This window comes from Cryptomeria japonica, chromosome 11 (genome assembly GCF_030272615.1).
Source record: "Cryptomeria japonica chromosome 11, Sugi_1.0, whole genome shotgun sequence".
Lineage (NCBI taxonomy): Eukaryota > Viridiplantae > Streptophyta > Pinopsida > Cupressales > Cupressaceae > Cryptomeria > Cryptomeria japonica.
In genome coordinates this window covers 626,093,353-626,113,499 of record NC_081415.1, presented here as the reverse complement: position 1 = coordinate 626,113,499, position 20,147 = coordinate 626,093,353, and positions in this window count along the sequence as shown.

The window sequence follows — 20,147 nt, the reverse complement described above, 5'->3', positions numbered from 1 at the left end:
GCAAGGATCTATATGGAAATGTAAATGAATTATTGCTTTTCTTTTGATGATGATCTATATGAAATGTTTATTTTTTATTTTTTTATGCTTATGATATGCTTATGAATATAAGTGCAAAGATGCAACTAGATGATCGTTAATGGAATCATAATGCAAATAATAATGATGATACACTACATGATGAATTAAATGCACTTAATTACATGCAAACCAATGCAATGATAAATGCCATGAAATGATTTGAAATGATGATAAAATGAATGCACCTACAATGATTAAATGCAAATTGTGTTTGTTTGTCCAAGTATACTCAATCTTTATTTATGACCGTTGATCTGTTAATGAAATGATATGCTTATAATGCAACTGACAAATGAATGCTTATAATGCAGATGAATAATGAGCTAATGAAATGATCTAACTAAAAATTGTACTGCCATTCTTCATATGTTATCTTGTAACAGTACTTGATTTCATCATTGAGCTTTAAATGTTGTAAGAAAATACATGAAACTTGACATAATGATTCAAGATGACCCGAGTATTCCTTACATAGATTTTGATATAGAAAGTTAATAAACGCAACTTGATATAATGGATCAAGTTGACCTGAGTATTGCTTGCAAAATAGACAAGGATTATCTCCTTTCATGCATGACTTGGAACGTCCTCCTTGATCTTTTGCCGATCATATCCCAAGACAAGTTCATACCGTAGTAAGAGATAAACCATAGACAGAAATCAAAGAAAATAATCATGCCCCATCATAGCTTCTCTAGTCATGGACATCCTTGAGTCGCATAGAGTACATGATTAGCAATAAAATCAAGATATAAACATTGAATCTTGTATGCCATTCACATGTTCTTATGGTCATTAACTGATACAATCATCTTAATGAATGATCTTTGATAATCCTTTGTTACTTATTAGTTGATTCTTCGGTTTCTAAATTTCATGATTCAGTTGTTGATGAAATGCCTTGATTTTCGTTGCTTTGTTGCTCGTTATCTGTTTCAAAATCCTAGGTGTTTTTGGATTTTCTAAGTTTTTTTGAATGTTTTTGGATTTTAAAGATTCAAAAGATCACCTTAGCATAAGGAATTAGGATTTTGCCCCCAGTGGAAACAAAAATTATTATGGATATATGAATTGATCAAGATCCAAACCATGGCAGGATACAAATGCAGATTGATTGATTCTGATGAAATCTAAGACAAGTGACTACGATAAGTACGTCAAAGATTGATAATTGTTGGTAAGCTACATATTTCTTGCTAAATGGTTTAGAGCAATGGATGCGAAAGACGGAATGGATAAGCTAGGATATGATGGAAGCGATAGATGTGATAGGATGGAGTGGATAGGTGCATAAAGTGATCTCATAGATGGAGGAACTTATTTCTTAGATAGCGCCTGTTTACCAGGTTTTCACCATCTAAATTTATTGCATTTTTTGGATTTTATATACTTTTTATTGATTTTTTCAGGACTTTATATGTTTTTTATTGAATTTTTTAGGAATTTATATCTCAAGCATAGAATTTATTGAGATGGATAGAATTGATAGGTTCATAAAACCAATCACCTTCAAGGGTAGATAACTTGTATGCTCCTAATCCATATGCTGCTACTATGACAAAAGGTCCTAGCCAATTCAGTTCAAATTTTCCCTTCTTTTCTCGGTCTTGCTGATTTCTTGGATTCTCCCTTAGAACTATATCTCCAATCTGGAAAATACATGGCTTGACTCTATGGCTATAGCTACTTGCCATTCTTTGTTGGTATACCTTCAAATGTTTTGTTGCATTTTGGCGACGTTCCTGAATTAATTCTAGTTCTTGGAGTCGAGAGACTCGTTGTTCTTCCTTTGGTATAGGACCGTGCAAGGATACTCGTAGAGAAGGTATCTCTACTTCTATAGGTAATATAGCTTCAGATCCATAGACCAAAAAATATGGAGTTGCCCCTGTTGGAGTGCGGACACTAGTTCGGTATGCCCAAAGAGTAGGATTTAGCTGAATGTGCCAATCTTTTCTAGCTTCATTGACTATTTTCTTCAAGATTTTCAAGATAGTTTTGTTTGATGCCTCAGCTTGACCATTACCTTGTGGATAATATGGGGTAGAGAACCTATATTGGATATGAAATTGTTCACATAGCTCTTTCACATCTTGATTTTTGAATGGTCTTCCATTATCAGTGATAATGGTCATAGGAACGCCATAGCGATAGATTATATAATTCAAGATGAATGATGACATTTGTTTTCCTATCACTGTTGTTAAAGGCACTACTTCAATCTACTTAGTAAAATATTCAGTAGCAATCATCCATAAGAAGATGAGGGATTGATCTTTCCTACAAAATCAAGGCCCCACTGTGAAAATGGCCATGATCCTGTCATTGATAACTTAATGATGAATGAATAGTACCAAACCGGTACCGAGAGGGGGGGTGAATCAGTATAGACAAAATATAGACCTAAACTGGTTTAGCAATAATTACTCTAAATGACTGGCAAACATTGACACTGGTTTGAAACAAAGTGCAACCGGTAAAACTCAGAACAACTAAAACAATCATAAACCGGTTACTCACTGAGTTTTCCACTCAACTCAAAACTACACTACCATTTCACCCTTATGCATGAATAGGTAATCTATCATCATATCTTCACAATAGCTAGTTCAACATGTTTTATTGACAGGCATAAAACACAGAACCATCATATGCTTAACAGGCAATAACAAAGCATCACATATGACACACATATTTTTCACGTGGAAACCCAACTAGGAAAAACCACGGTGGGGATGAATACCCACAAGCTTGTTGTTGAAATCTTTGGAAGTCTGCTCTATTAGAAGCCTTGTCCGGTTAAAGACATTACAAAAGGTTCTGCTAGGAACCGATCTTGTTAGAAATCGCCCGGTTAAGGGATGGCTACAATACCCGGTTAAGGGTTAAACCCTGTTAAGGGTACCTTGTTAGAGGATTTCAAGAACTCAATAGCTAAAGGATTTCTAGAGCTCTCTAGCTTTCCAGATCTCAATAACTTTGAGTTACCTTGTTAAGGGATTTACAGCAAGCCGGTTAAGGCTACCCTATTAGGGGATTTTCCAACTGTTGAGGTGGTTAGAGATCAACAGGTATTACAATGATCTGGTAACAACACTCAATGCCAATGCAGATCTGCTTAAGCTCCTCTTCACCTTTTGCACTTACACTCTGCAGGTATCACTTCTCTCCTCTGATCTAGCAAGGATCTCGTATCCCTTCTCTTGGATACTCACACACAATTTTTGCCAACAACCTCTAAAAGAATCACAACATCGACCTTATAAGACAACAAACAAGTTGGTAGCATAAACCCTAAACCCTAGAGCTGTTAGGTTAAGGAATTCAAACAGTTCAATCCTGATCGTTGATCATACTGTATTAAATGCAATAGATCTTGAATAAATCTCAAGAAATTCTCCATCATTCATTATCCACCGATTTCATGGCAGTTGATAATCCATCACGTGTTTTCACCATTTACAAACTTTGCACATTCCCGAGGTAGATAGGGATAGTCTTCTTCAGGCAAGATCCTTCACGCACACAAGGCTGATGTGGCAACATGATCTGTTCTTTTTTATATTGCTTAATCATTACACAAAGATCACCAGTTGAGCCATACAGGCTTGAAGCACTTCAGTCAGAAACCCTGAAGTTGAGACTACCAATCGGTAGTCATACAACGCTTCCATGTGCTGGTTCCCATAACCATATGCTGGTTCACCTTGAACAAGCACACCGCTTCACTTTGGCAAAAATGCTGGTTCACAATGTTATACCGGTTCTCACATATGCTAGTTCATACCTCTTCAACATATTGACATCAATGACAACATACAATGTCATTATGTCCACATACCGGTTCACATAATGCCAACATTCATAGGATATAACTCTTATGCTGGTGCATGAATTAGATTTCCATGGATATGACATTGCTTACATTTTCTAGCATAGGTGAATGAATCTCTTTCCATAGTAGGCCAGAAATAACCCATACGAATAAGTTTCTTAGCCAATGTTAAACCACTTGAGTGTGTACCGCAAATACTTGCATGAATATCATTAAGAACTCTCTCAGATTCATCTTTTTCAAGACATCTCAACAATGTACCATCTAAACCATGCCTATATAAGATATCAGCAATAATGGTATAGCGAGAGGATTGACAGATAAAATTTCTTCATTGATTATGAGATGATTCTAGAGGAAGGATATGATCCTTCAAGTATTGGGAGGTTTGACCGTATAAGGATTCACTGGTTCCTGATATATGGAAAATTTGATAGGTATGCTGGGATTGGATGGTAGGGGCTAAGATATCTTCCACGAGAAATTCGTAATGCTGTTGATTCTCTTTATTTTTCAAGAGAGATGCTATTGTAGCCATTGCATGTACTGCTTTATTCTCATTTCTAGGAATCTGGGTGAATGTGATTTCTTTAAAGTGTCCTTTGAATTCCTCTATCAACTGTTTGTATGACATAAGCTTATCATCCTTTGTTTGATATTCATCATTGATTTGATTTATGATAAGTTGTGAATCACCATAGACATGTAGTTCTTTGACATTCCATTCAATGGCCATTTGAAGCCCTATAGCCAATGCTTCATACTTTGCAGTATTATTGGTGCATGGAAATCGTAGTCTATATGATTTCAGAATTGTGTGTCCTTGATGTGTGATGAAAAAGATTCCTGCACCTGATCCATATTGAGTATAAGAAATTTCCCAAAAGTTTGTACATACTATCAAGATATCTGCATCAGGAAATTTGATGTGCAAAGGCATGTTATTATGTGTAGCGTTGTAAATTATACGCACTTGCTAGGGTGGTACAATTTCACACCTAGTTTAGCACCCGCCTTGGCGCATTTTGCATTTTGCATTGCATTTCCCCTTTAGCACTTAATTAATTAAATTAATTAGGTCTAAGGTTCTATTTTATCATCTCCCATATCATAAAGTTGGGCCCTTTTCATTAAAGTGTGCCCCTTTCATTTTATTCCTCCAATACATCATTTAATCAAAAACCCTAATTAGGTCCTATTTTGAACTTGGGGGCTTGATTTCGGGGGTCAAAACATCTCGAAATCAGCTGTAACTTCGGGATTCTCTCTAAAATCATCATATCCGACGGCCCTGAAAATTTGGTGAAAAGTTGTCGGGACCATGGCGCCCGGAGTGCACATGGTCCTGGACATTTTTCCCGAAATTTTAGGAGCGCAATCCAATCATAAAATAAAGCTTAACCCCAAGAAATTGGCAGGAGATTCAATCTCTAGGCTGGCCAAAAGTTGAAATTAAGACCTAGGGTTTCATATATAAGAGCTCTCTTTCTTCATTTGAAAGGATCTGAATTTTGGTTTCAGGGGACCTTCTATGCAGCGAAAGAGCAGATCTTTGGAGACTTCAACAACATTCAACATCCATCCATCAAGCATTCATCAATTTCATTCATCCATTTAGGGCTTTGAAGATATTGAAGAGCAATAAGGGATCACCGACTGAAGATTGGCTTGTACCCCTCCCTTGGGGTTGGGTATGATTTCATGTTGTTTTCATGTCTTTGCATAAGCTTCATTATATCATTTGTATTCATGCTTTAGATCACTTTTCATCTTGATTTGGAGCATTTACATTATCATGTACAAGCAATTAGGGTTTACTTTCTAGGTTGCTCTAGTTTTCTTACTTGCATTTTAGGATCTTGCACACACACAAGGTCTGCACACACTACTTTTACAATACAACTTGGCTATTCGTGGAGGTGGAAACCACCAAAGTGGGGGTTTGACTAAGGCAAAACCCTATATAGTCACCCACCATACCTTTTCAGATATAAGTACAAGTTTTGGGATTCGGACGACGCCGCAAGTTGCAAATCTGACGGAAGCAGACAGAAACTGAGCTACACACCAAATTTCAGAGCAAAAGACCAGGACAGGGGCGTGGGGCGCCCTGGTCCTGCCAGGACAGGGGCGCTGGGTGCCCTGGTCCCTCTATCAGATAGCAAGTTTCAGACAGCTTTTTAGGTGGCAGAACAATAGTTTCAGGAGCAGTTTCAGGGGCAGTATCAGGACAGTGGCACCTGCGTCCCCGTCCCGAACATTTTCACTCAGATTTTAACTCTGGGTATGCATTTGCATTCTTGTCTTGTCCTTGTGTTTACAGCTTTCCATTGTTTAACCTTAATTCTGCAATCTTGTTATTAGTTCATACTTGCACTTTGGGATTAGTAGTTGAACTTGCATCATTTTATCTATCATTTGCAACAAAGGAATAGAAATCCTAATAGGTAGCCTGTAGCTCTCTCTTCCACAAAAAGAAGTAGCCAATTGTGTGATACCTCTAGGCTCTTTCGTATTCCACAAGTGTGTGATTGAAAGTGAGATTAGGGCATGTTTGCTTAGTGTCACTTTTTCCCCCACACATTATGTAAAGGTGCATCGGCCAATTGATCAGCGATGACTTATCCCTTGATAGATTTCCAGTTAACATATTCTATGTCAAATTCACTCAATATCATAACCCATTTGGCTAGTCTCCCTGTCAATGTTGACTTACTCAACAGATATTTGAGAGGATCTATATTTGCTATTAGTTTTACAAAATGAATCAACATATAATGTCGTAGCTTCTGGGTTGCAAATACAACTGCTAGACATATCTTTTCAGTTGAGAAATAATTTAACTCATAGCCAACAAGTGTTCTGCTAATATAATAAACTACTCTTTCTTTTCCTTCATCATCATGTTGAGTTAGGAGAGCACCTAATGACACACTTGTTGCTGAGACATAGAGTAACAATGGTTTCCCTTTGATTGGTGATATTAATACTGGAGGACTCAAAAGATATTCTTTTATTTGCAAGAAAGCTTCTTCACATTTTGTATCCCATTTGAATGGAACATTTTTATGTAAAAGATGGGTAAATTGAAGACATCTATCAGCCAATTGAGAAACAAATCTCCTGATTGATTGCAACCTTCCTTGTAAAGATCGCAATTGACTTAGGTTTTTAGGTGACTCCATCTCCATGATAGCTTTAACTTTTCCAAGATCTACTTCAATGCCACGAGCTGATATAATGTACCCTAGGAGATTTCTAGAGGTTACCCCAAATGCACATTTCTTTGGATTTAATCTCAATTGATATCTTTCCAGCCTATCAAAAATCTTGCTTAGAATGTTCAAATGTTCTTTTCTTGTGTGAGATTTTGCAAGTATGTCATCAACATAGTCTTCCATGAATGTATGCATCATATCATGGAAAATTGTCATCATAGCCCTTTGATAAGTTGCTCCTACATTTTTAAGCCCAAATGACATAAAATTCCAATAGTATGTTCCCCATGCACAGGTGAAAGTTGTCTTCTCTTGATCTTCAGGTGCGATTCTTATTTGATTATATCTTGAGAAGCCATCCATTAATGAAAACATCTCATGTCCTGCTGATAAGTCTACTATGATATCAATGTTTGGTAGCAGGAAATCATCTTTTGGACATGCTTTATTCAGATCTTTGAAATCTATGTAGACTCTTATGCTCTTATCTAGCTTTGATACTGGTACAATACTTAAGACCCATTCTGGATAAGCAACTGGTCTTATGAAACCCACTTCTAATAGTTTCTTGAGCTCAGTTTTGACAAGGAGAGAAATATGCGGATGCATCTTTCTTAGCTTCTGCTTAACATGTTTTGCTTTTAAATCCACATTAAGATGATGCATGATAAGATTTGGGTTAAGTCCTGGCATATCTGCATAGGACCAAGCAAAATTTATATGTCTTTGCTTAAAGAATTCCATGTACTCTTTCTGATAATGAGGCAGCAAAATGAAGTATTTTAGGATCTTTTGATGTATCAATGTTTACCGCTTCTGTTGGTTCTATCAGGATAGCAGATCTCTCTTGAAAATATGTAGGAAAAATGTCAAACTTTCCATCTTCTGGTGTCTCTAGAAGGTTTTCACCATCAGATACACCCTTTGTGTTCTCTTTTGATTGATCTAATGTTGCCATGTAATGGTTTTCAACAATAGGTCTCTTTCCTTGTTTTATTTCTCTTTTGTGACTGGAAAGTTTGGCATTCTCCTGATTATGAGAAACATCACTTGACTCTGCAATGGAAGATATCTCAGGATGGATGGGTTCAACAATGTTAAGGTACATGACTAAGTCATGGTCATTAGAAAAGACATTCAGTTCAGGGTTGTCTAAATTATCCCAATCAATTAGTTCAGGATGCAGAAGGGGTAAATCATAATCATCTCCATCATTAGGTGTTTCAATGTTCATGATATAATGATCATAGCTTGATGTAGAATAGGTTTTGTCATAGATTAAATGTTTGTGAGAATTGTCTTTCGCAAACGTTTCCGAATTAGTCTTAACAAAATTTATATTACCATTTTGTAGTTCACACTCAAGTGGTTCTTCAACTGACATTTGTCCCTTAAATGAATGGATTATATCCACATGCACATCTTTGATGCTGCAAATTCCTTCTTGGTTGACCTCATTTTCATTTAGAAGTTGACATATTTGTGCACATGATGAAATAGATTCTTTTAATAGATTTTGTCTCCTTTCAAACTCAACTTCTTCTGGACTAATAGTTAGTCCAACTTGACTATCTCTTAGTTCTTCTATGGTTCTTCCATATCTGATCTTTGTTTGCACTTCTTGTGGCATTGTTTCTCTATCTTTGTCATTCTCTTTTCTTTTTGCATACGCCTCTTTTCTCTGAATTCCGTTTCTCTTGTCTTCTTTCTAACTTCATCTTTTGTTCTACAATAGACAAGTCTTCTTTTGTGATAGCTGTTTGATCTTCATTGTGTTGCTTACTTGATGTAGTGGATAAGGTATCTAGACTCCATTCATATTCATTGGAATCTGTCTCTGAATCCTAATCTAAGATTACTCCACTATACCCTACTGGGATGTCATGTGGTGCAAAAAGTTCCTTGATTTCTGCCATTTCTATTTTTACTTCTTCTGGAATATCTTGTTCGGATTTTGCCTTTGTTTGTATTTTCAGAACTTGTTGACAAGATTTTTCTTCACCTTTGATAGTAGTCTCTTCTTCTTTCTTTTCATGATCTTCTTGCTTCTTTTGCTTATTGGCTACTGTTTTGGCCGCTTGATGTAGCTTTTCTTGCCAATTTTCTTCTTTAGAAACTGATTTCTTTCTCCATTTTTGCTGCTGATGATTATGTTGCTTTTGATTAGACTTTATATATCCTAGCCCAGATTTATCTTATGTGGATTGTGAGTGTGGATAAATAGGTTCTGAAATACCTTGATGTTGCTTACCAATTGGTCATTTTCCTCCATATCCCATCTTTTGCATGATTTCATATCCTTTGCCATATTGTTTTATGGGGATATTGACTTCTGTTGCTGTTGCTATAGTTTTATCTTCATCTTTGTACAACCAACCAAGAATGTCTTTGTCTTCATTTTCTTCTTCAAGAGTTCCAACACTAACAAAGGTTCCTTTAAACATATGTTTTGATTTTCCCGATGTCTCTGATTGAATATTTGTAGGTTTTCCATATGATTTAGGGGAAAGTGGAAAATTTTGCAAATAATACTTTCCCATACCTTCATCATTTAACTTGAGCTTTTCTTCAAAAGTCTCCCATAACTTTGCTTGAATTTCTTTGGTAGGATATACTGATTCTCTATTATGTGGAACTCTTGTATCTTGTGCAGGTTGCAAATTATTGCAATATTGACTGGAGTCTGCAATTATAGTGATCTCTTTTCCTTCATGAGGAAATTTTACACATTGATGATATGTAGAACGAATTGCTTGCATCTTGTGAATCCATGGTCTCCCTAGAAGAATGTTGTAGGAGAGGTTCAAATCTAAAACTTGACATAATGTATCTTTTTCCACAGGTCCTATCCTTATTGGTAGCACAACAGTTCCTTTAGACGAATGCTCTGCTTCATCATAACCTTTGATGGTTATTTTCTTTTTCGGATCTACTACATTCTCTGAATATCCCAAAGCTTTTATCAAACTTAGAGCACAAATGTTTAATCCATCTCCTCCATCTATGGGCACATGTTTGACACAAGTTTTATTTATGGATATTTCAACATGTAAGGGAGCGTTGTGAGGATGTTGTAAGGACACATCATTATTTTCAGAAAATGATAAGAAATGAGGAGTTATAAGGCGTCCTACCATATTTTGGAATTAATCTACATCCAAATCTTTTGAAACTGTTATTTCCACTAAAGCTTTCTCCAAAATTTCCTTATGCATAGGTGAAATTTTGAGAAGTTCCAGAATTGATATTTGAGCTAGTATTCTTTGTAATTTCTCTACTAAATTGTATCGTTGTGGATTCAGTGTTGGATCTTTTGCTACACTTGGAAAAGTAACCTTTGCTTTGCTTCTCGTGATAAAATTGATTGGTTCGGAAGATGAATTTTCATTAATAATGATTACATTCACTACATCATCGTAGGTATAAGTCTAATTCACCTTGGCTTTTCCTTTGTCATCTTTTAATTGGGACGATTCACCTTTGTCATAATTCGGAAGTGGAGTTTTGAAAGCCAAGTGTGATTCATTTATTTTATGGCTATCCACTGTGATGCTTCCATTATTGATCTGATCTTGGATAAGGTGTTTCAATCTCTGACAATCATTTGTTAGGTGTCCTTTATTCCTATGATAGTTGCAAAATTGATTGTCATTCCACCAATTGGGCTTGACTGGTGGTTCATAATTTCTTGCTTCTGGCAAAACAATCAATTTGTTAGCAAGCAAAGTTTTTAGAGTCGATTCCAAAGATTCTCCAATGTTTGTGAATTTCCTTCGAGGATTGGAGAAAAAGGACTTAGCTTTATTGTTTTTTTGATGATTATTGCTTGGGTTTTGACTTGATAGATTGAAAATTGGTTGTTGTTGTTTTGTATTACTATTATCGTCATTCCCTTCATTGCTGAAATTCCTATTCTTTGACCAGAACTTGGGTTTGTCATTGTTGTTGTTGTTGTTGTTGTATGAATTATTGTAAAGTTTTAGTTCTCCTTTCTTTACCATTGCGTTCTCTATTTTTAGTCCATTCTTGATCATTTTGGCAAAAGAGGGAGGACATTGCATCCTTAGTCGATCAATCATTTCACTGATAAGATTATCAATGAATATGTTCATCTTTTCTTGATCAGGTACATCTCGGGGATACCTATTAAACATGTGTTTCCATCATTGTAAGAAAATCATAAAGGATTCACCATTATTTTGTTTAACATTGTAGAGATCTAGCATTGTTATTCATTCCTTATATTGTAGGAATATTGTGAATTAAACCTATTCACAAGTTCTTCAAAGGATTTGATTCCGGATGGTAATCATGAAAACCACTCCATTGATTGTCCATTTAAACTCCTAGGAAAAAGACGCATAAGGTAGGTTTCGTCATGAGAAAATTCCATGCTCATAGTACAAAACTCCCTAATGTGATCTTGAGGATCAGATTTTCCATCATATTTGTCATATTTAGGAATCTCGCAATGTTGCGGAAATGGTATCATATTCAGATTTTTATCAAAAGGATATGGGCATATATCTTGTAACAAATATTTCTTGGAGCTTGTCCCATTTTGCATGTCTTGTATTTGTTGTTGTAGAGTTTCTATTTGTTGAGTAATGTTTGATAAGGGATTATCTACATAGTCTCTCCTTGTTTCATCATGAGTCTTTTTGTCACTACGCTCTTTTCTTTTATCATCCCTTTCTTTCCTTGATTCTTCATTGTTTTCTTTGTTCACATATTCATTATTTTGCTTGTCTATGTTTCGGGTGTTACTTGTCTCCGCATCTTGTTTCAAGCTTTCCATGTTAAAGTCTTGTGGTAGTTTAGCTCCAGATTTTGCCAACATCAAGAGATATTTTTCTTTTTGTTTTGCCATCAATTTTTCCATTAGCCTATCAAATTTGAAATCTTTCTCAAGGTCTCTAATGGTGCTATTGACTGCTTCTTTGTCAACAACGGTAAATCCAAAAGTGTGGAATAAAGGAGTATCTTCTTTCTCCATTTGTTGTTGTTTTCTAAGTTGTTCGTGTTGGGCTCTAGTCCAAACTAGCATGTGTTTATTTCAAAGTTGTTGAAAGTTCCAAAGGACAAGGTCAATAGGTAATTATTGGTTTAGGAAGATATGCTTTATTGATCTTACCACTATTGTTTGTTCGTTGGGATAAAGCATCTCTTTGTTGAAAGGCACGTCTTTGTAATGTTTCACTGTCAAATTCTGTGCCGCAACCACGTAAGTAGTGATGAAAATGGTGTAGGAATGTCCTATGTTTCAATAAGATCTTGTAATTGATATACAAGAATCTTATTCTTATCTGAGTAGCTTTGTAACTGGGTTTTCTTTTCTTAAGGTGATACTTAAAAGTCATATAAGCATTTGACAATTCTCAAGTTTGTTTGATTCCAATGTTGGTGCGATTTGGTTTTGATATAACCTAGGTTCAAAATAGGAAAGATATATCCAAGATTAGGAACCTAGCATAGATTTGATCAAGCTTCGTGATAAAGGATTTGATTATCCTGATGAGAAACTTGACAAAGATGTTGATTTTTGCACTAAGATGGTTGAATCGATAGCTTGTTAAATGTTGATGTTTATAGGACCTTTTGAGTATAACTTGTTGGATTAACAACCTAGTTGTTTGAGCTAGTTTGAAAAATACATGATGGTTTAGAGACAAACCTACTTCAAGAATTATTTTTACGTTTGATGTTTTGACACTTTGATTTTGATCTGGTGTTTCAAGTGTTGGAAAGTTTTTGTATTACTTTTTTTTGACTAAAATTTTTCAGCAATTGGTTGGATTTTTGCTCACTTATAAATGATGATTTTCTTCAATTTTTGACCATTTGGAACATGTAACAAACATAGAAGACACAATGTCTAATGAACAAAATGCACAAGCATGTACAATCCCTATGGTAGGCTGAGACAATAGTTGTTGAATCTCATGTGGAGTTTCCCTCGAGGCTACACTATTCAAAGTGGATATTTAGATGCTTGACCCCACTGGCTCCACCCTCAACACTCACTTCTTCAGGGCAACCACTCATCAGTTTCCATGAAAACTCCCCATGGCAAAATTTATATCTCTATTAGGAACCGTATGTATGTGAGCGGCTTCAGAGGTCCGACCTCCTGCGCCAACAACTAGAAGGATTTTGGCAACTAGTACAAATGGTTTTTAATAAAGGCTTCTGGTCATGTGGCCATACATGCGGCACTTTCAGCTCTATAAATACAGAAGGTTCCCAGCCTATAGAGGTTATGCTCCATAGGGTTTATGGGGAAACATAGTGTTGGTATGAACTTATCAGCACATGTTGCTTGTGACTTTCGTCACAAACACAATTTATTTATAGTGGATTGGAAGGACTCGATATTAGCCCATTTCCACTTTAGGTCATTCCCCTCTCATTGGCCCCCTCAAGGTAGCTCGAGAAGGAAGACCCTCTAAAGGATTTAATTGCTTGAAAATAAAGAAAGCGTAAAAGAGTGGGTTTGGCTTTTTGGTCACCCAATTAAGGGGAGAGCATATACCTACCACTTTCGAGACACAAAATACAAGTGTTCTTTTTAACCTTTTCAAAGTAATTGTTGGCTAAGTCCTATTTGGAGATGTTGCTCCAACAAGCATGGTGTTCATTTTAGCCCTTTTAAAAGTCTATGTGCAACTATTTTAGAGAAAGCTTCAAAAATGCAAGTTGCATGTTAATTCATCCTCTTAGTTAAACTAGATGAACAAAATATGGTATATTACTTTCCAAATGAAGACTTCTAATTAACTAGATGAGGAAATGCATAAAATTTGCCTTAAATGCCATCCTGCACATGTATGTTAGTAATTTGAAAAATCTGATTTCTTGGACATTCGGACCTGCAAGAAAATTTTTTCAGTCTCATAAACAGAAGCGCTAACCTAACATATGCGCTATTTTTTTGTTCAAAAGCGTTAACCTGCAGAACCAAAGCTTTAACTTAGACTACAAAAGCGCTACTCTGTGGATACAAAAGCGCGATTTCTTCGACATATGCACTAACCTATGATGCAAATGCGCTAACCTGTGATATGAATGCATAGAATTTCAGACAAAAGCGCTAACCTATATGATATATGTGCTAACCTATGATGCAGATGCATAGTTTTTCAGACAAAAGCGTTAACCTACATGACATATGCGCTAACCTATGATGCAAATGTGCTAACCTGTCAAAAAAAAGCGCTGTTAGAATTCACACATGCATGAATCTGCATTACAAATGCGTTAATTTTATTTTTTTCAAGATTTTTAAAGGTATATGCAAGGTCCAGCCCCACGGTGGGCGCCAAAATGTGTGAGCTTGAAATTTCATCCTCAGAATGTTACCTGTAATAAGTTAGTTTCACAAAATACAAATGGAAATGCATATAGGAAATCCAAATTCAACCAATGAAACTGCATGAAATACATATTAAAATAAAACAATAATTTACCTTCATGTCTTATGTCTCATTTTGTCCTAACTCCACTGTTCCTGGTTGCAGATGGGTGTGCTCTTAGACAATGCACTGTTGGCTTCCAAGATGGCATATGAAGAATGGACTGATAACTTGTAGTTAACTGATACTATGATATGCACAGCTACATGATTATGCTATATGATTATATTACTAAAATGATATTTGCTAATTGCTTCAAAAACTCACGGATGCATATGATTGATTGAAAACTATTTTGAAGAATCACTCTCTCAACTGAAGCTCTTGACTTTATAGACTTTGAGAGGATAAAATGATGTGGCTTAGATCAACGGTCATGATCAGATCTACAGATTTGGATGGCTATGAGCAAAAGTGAAGGTTGAGAGAAAGAGGGAAGGAGAAGACAAGTGTCACTCATCTCACCTTGACAGGGTTGCTGATTGAGAGAATCTAGGGATGGTTGGAGGAAATTTAGGCATGAGAGGACAAGTGGACTCAAGTCCTTCCTAAGATGTAGGGGTGTTGGAGAGAATATAGGAAATGGTTATGAGATATGTGTACGTACACAATTTTCATTAAGTTTGGAAGTTGAAGATAAATGGTGAATTAATATTTGATAAATATTAATTTCCTTAGCCACATGTTTGATGAGTTGGCAAAGGGAAGATGAAGTGGAGATGGAGGGTGAGTTGGAAAAAGGGAGATTAAATAATTTAGGAATTATTTAATATTTGAGACTATAAGATAGGAGAATAACGATTAAATATTAGATATTTAATTGTTTGGAGGAGATAATTAAATATTAGATATTTAATTAACTTGGTTAGAGGAATAATTAAATATTAGATATTTAATTAATTATAAGAACAAGATAGATGAATTAATTAATAGAAAGCCATAAAATGAATTAAATAAATTAATATTTTCAAATTAACTATTTATTAGAAGAATAATCATTAAATAAATATAAAATATTTATTTAATTGCTCATAGCCAATTTTTATGTGTATACACCTATTGTTCACGCAGATACCCAGAGATCAGAACAAGGTCGTAGATGCTTTGGGCACCTTAGCCTGACTGCTATAGATACTAGAACAACAAACTCATTATGAGTTCCTGGTGGAAGACCTACGTTATCCCGCACATTATATCCCTGAGTCTTGCATCATATGCCAACTAACGAGTCACATTTCACCTCACTACCAACACATCTACACCTACCTCAAGGACAATACTATTCCCCCAAACTTATTAAAAAATCAAAAATGCAATTTTATCCGACAATCTGCTCGCTATGCTCTTATCGCTGATACCCTCTATCAAAGAGGTATTAATGGTACTTTACTTAGATGTCTAGAGCATGACGAATCTGAGAAGGCTTTACAAGAAGTCTAGAAAGGAAGTTGTCATGGGGCTCATTCAAATGGTTTGGCCTTGGCAAAGAAACTCATATGAATCAGGTATTACTATCCCACAATAGAGAAGGACTCTTTCCAGTTCATCAAGCATTGCAAAAAATGCCAAATTCATGGAGACTTGATACATGCACCAACTCAACAACTTCAACGTCTCACTATTCCCTGACCCTTTTGTTAGTGGGGACTTGATTTAGTGGGACATATTTATTCATCATCATAGCCACATAGTACTTTACTAAATGGATTGAGGGTATACCTCTTATCACTGCAAGAGGAAAACAAGCTTCCATCTTTATCTTGAATTATATCATTTGCAGATATGGGATTCCCATGGCCATTGTGATAGACAATGGGAAACAATTAAAAAACAAGGATGTTGCATAATTGTGTCAGAAATTTCATATCACACAACACTTCTCTACTATCTACTACCCTCAAGGAAATGGATAAGAAGAGGCCACAAACAAGACATTGTTGAAAATTCTTTAGAAAACAGTAAATGTTCACATTTGCATGAATATTGCATTAATGATTTGTTATATTGTCAATGATTTCAATTAACCAGTAATGATGTCGTTGTAATGTTGTTTTGTAACTAGTAGGAAGAGATAGTGAAAGGAAACTATAACTGATAGGTTAGTTTGTGGAGTGAGCTGGTATTGCTAAGTATTGGAGAGTTGAACCGGTAAACCCTACTCGTTGTTTTCATAAACCCTAACCGATTAAGTTTGGTGAATTGGTTATATCAGTTTATGATATGATGATGAGCGGTAATGATTATGACATGTATGCATATTATATGAAGAGAGTTTCAAAGTGATTTGGGTGCTTTGAGGTAACAGTTTTTTTGTCTTGGGAATGAGCAAGTATACTGCATGTAATGCAAAGCATGTGATGAGTTACTAAGTTTGATGAAGCAGTGATTAAGGAGTGGTCAAGGCTTTCTTGAATGATGTGTAGAGATTGTTATGTAGTCCAATGATCATACTTGAATTGACTTGTTTGTAATCTCTATGAGAATTAGGTTTTTGTTGTGTTACGGACCTAGTTGATTTGTTTATAAGGTCAATGAGTTGTTTTAGTTTGAGTGTGTTGGCAAAGTTTAATTGAGTGTGTGTTTGCCAAACAAGATGATGTATCTGCAGTTTGAGTAAAGGTAGATAGGAGCATGAAAAGGATCTGAACAAGCAAGTGAAGTGATATTCAAACGGATCAACAAACTCATGTTGTTTTCTAACAATTACAACAATTAAATCCCCTAACCGCGTAAGCTCTAACAAGATTGGTGTTATTCAAATCCTCTAACAAGGTGATCCATTAGTTTGGATTCTAAATCCCTTACAAAGTTTACTCCTCATAGGGTATTGCTTCTAACAAGGCATTATAGTTAATCCCTTAACCGGGTGGTTCCTAACAAGATCAGTTCTTAATAGGAATTTTTGTAAAATCTTTAACAGGATTGACTCCTAATAGGAAGAACTTCAAAAGAGTTTAGATAGTTACCTTGCGAGTCTCATCTCACCATGGTTTTTCCAATTTGGGTTTCCACATCAAAAATATTGTGTCAAGTGGTGAATGTTTTATTATGGTTGATTTGCTTAACTACTTAATCCACTTTGATAAGTCATAATAACTTGCAACAATATGAAGTTTTAATTTCATTAGTAAAAGTATTTGGATGTTTGTAAGTTACAAGTTGATTACTATTATTTGTTGTACAATCAACTGGTTTAGCTTGACAATTTTTATCTTGATAGAGATATTTCTTTGATAGTTCTAATTTCACTTTGAGAGATTGATTTTGAGATTGGTGAAGTTTTATTAGTTTTTCTATCTACTGATTGACCCCCCCTCTCAGTAGTTGACCAGATCCTTGTTCCTTCTTCATACCATCAATTGGTATCAGAGCTTCTCAGGTCCTCTAAGGTATAATCCTAACAGCTTGAGGAAAAGATCTTGTAGATCATGATGAAGAAGGAAGGTCCGATTTTTAATAGAGAGAACTATAGAATATGGAGTGACATAATGAAAATTTATATCAAGAGTCTTGGAAATCAATACTAGGAACATGTTAATACTCAATATGTTGCACCTACTGGGATTATGACTGATGATCAGAAGAAAGAGGAACAAGAAAACAATCAAGCATTGGAGGCTATTATCAGTTCTTTATCTGATGCTGAATATGTTGATGTTCATGGTCTGGAGACTCCACATGAGGTATGGAAGAAACTTGAAGAGATTTATAGTGGTGATGAACATGTGAAGATTGCCAAGGAAGAGAGTCTAAGAGGGAAGTTTGATGACATGCGAATGGCTGAAGGTGAGAATATCCAATAGTATGGTTAGAGGATAAAAGAGATAGTTGGTGAGATTAAGAGTGTTGGTGGTAAAATGGATGATGCCATAGTAGTTAGTAAGGTATTGAGAACCCTGCTACCGGTCTATGCTATTTGAGTTGCAACCATTCAGGAGTTGAAATCTATTGATAAAACCAAGGTAGCTCTTGACTCCATCATTGGTAAGCTTACTGCTTTTGAATTAAATGGTTATGATGGGAGTATTCAAAAATTTGAATCAACATTTAGAGCTTCTGTTTCTAACCCATCTATTAGAAAAAGTAGAGATGTCAGTCAAAGTTATGACTTTAGATCCAGCAGAGAATTTGATGATGAAGACAGTTTAGTCGAGCTTGAAGCTTTGTTGGCCAAGCAGTTGCCCGGAGGTATCGGTAAATATAGAGGTAAATTACCTTTGAAATGTCTTGCATGCAACAAGATTGGACACATAACTGCTAATTGTCCTAATGGTGGTAATAAGCACAAGTGAGACAAGTTCAAGAAGTACAAGGGAAAAAGAAAGAAAGATTGTCTTAGTACAGTTGATGGTGGTATCACTGATGAGGAATCTAATGGTGATACTAATGAAGACATTGTGTTCATAGCCATTAAGAAAGAAACATTTGATAAAAAAGCTTTAGTTTCACGAATGGATAATTCTGATGATTGGATCATTGATAGTGGTTGTTCACATCACATGACCGGTGACCGAAGAAAGTTTCTTTCTTTGAAGGAATTTGATGGTGGAGTTGTAAAATTTGGTAATGACTCACCCTGCATGGTTAAAGGTAAGGGAACTATTTCTCTTAATGGAAAGAGCAGTGCAGATGATGTCTATTGGTTTAAAGTCTAAAGCACAATCTTTTGAGTGTTTCTCAACTCAATGACAGAGGATATCCATTGGAGTTTAAGAATGGTATGTACAAAATCTATGGGAGCAAAGATGAACTAATTGCAATCGGCAAGCAGACTAAAGATAACCCATTTCACCTGAATCCTAAAGTCAGCAACTGTTTAATTACTAAAGTAGATGAAAGTTGGCTTTGGCATAGGAGATTTTGTCATTTGAATTTCAATAACATTGTTAAAGTGAGTAAGTCAAAGATAGTGAGAGGTTTGCCTCAATTGGACAAACTAGCTAATGCTCTATGTAAGGAATGTTAGTTGTGAAAGATGACATCCTCAACTTTCAAGAGAAAGTCTTTTTCAACAGAGCATCTGTTAGATTTGGTTCATATAGACCTATGTGGACCAATAAGTACTAAAAGTATTCAAGGTGATAGATATTTGATGATCTTCACTGATGATTGCTCAAGGATGATGTGGGTCACATTCTTGAAGGATAAAACAAAGGTATTTGGTAAGTTCAAGGCATTTAGGGCCTTAGTTGAAAAGGAGAGTGGAAAGAAGATAAAATGTCTGAGGACAACTCAAGATAGAGAATTCACTTCTAAGGAATTCACTATATATTCTGAAGAGAATGGTATCAAACAACATATTTTTGCATAGAGGACACCACAACCGAATGGTTTTGTAAAGAAAAATAGCTAGTCAGTTGTTGAAGCTGCTAGGATGATGTTGATACAAGGAGGTGTAGCAAATTTTTTTTGGAGAGAAGCTGTTAGCACAACTGTCTACACAATGAACAAGATTTTGGTAAAAAGAGGTAAGGACAAGACTCCTTATGAATATTGGTATGGTAGATCACCTAATGTTGGTTATTTCAAGATATTTGGTAGCAAATGTTTTATTAAGAGAGGTGACTATGTTAGCAAATTTGAGGCTAAAAGTGATGAAGG